The sequence below is a fragment of the Pteropus vampyrus genome, unplaced genomic scaffold (assembly GCF_000151845.1).
Source record: "Pteropus vampyrus isolate Shadow unplaced genomic scaffold, Pvam_2.0 Scaffold6, whole genome shotgun sequence".
Lineage (NCBI taxonomy): Eukaryota > Metazoa > Chordata > Mammalia > Chiroptera > Pteropodidae > Pteropus > Pteropus vampyrus.
The window spans coordinates 9333143-9333489 of NW_011888787.1; positions in this window are offsets into that span (position 1 = coordinate 9333143).

Genomic DNA, 347 nt, shown 5'->3' on the forward strand with positions numbered 1-347 from the left:
CAGAAGAAGACCATGTGGCTGGAGAGAAAAATGCCAAGTAGTAAACGAAACGTTTCACGTGTATTCTCTCATTTGACCATCATGACCATCTTTGGAGGGAGGATACTAATATTATCTCCATTTTGCAGACGAGTAACTAGGGCCAGAAGAGATTAAGTAACTTCCACAAATTTATACCTTTAGTAAATAGTGGAGGGAGACTTCAGACCAGGCTGCCCCCGATTCACAGCATCACTTACCAAGTCTCCCCCTCCGATCTGCCAACTCCAGTTCGGTCCCTTGCATGGCTGGCAGGTTTGTTTCTAAAGGCCAGATCTGATCATTCGAGTCCTGCTCAGAAATCTTTG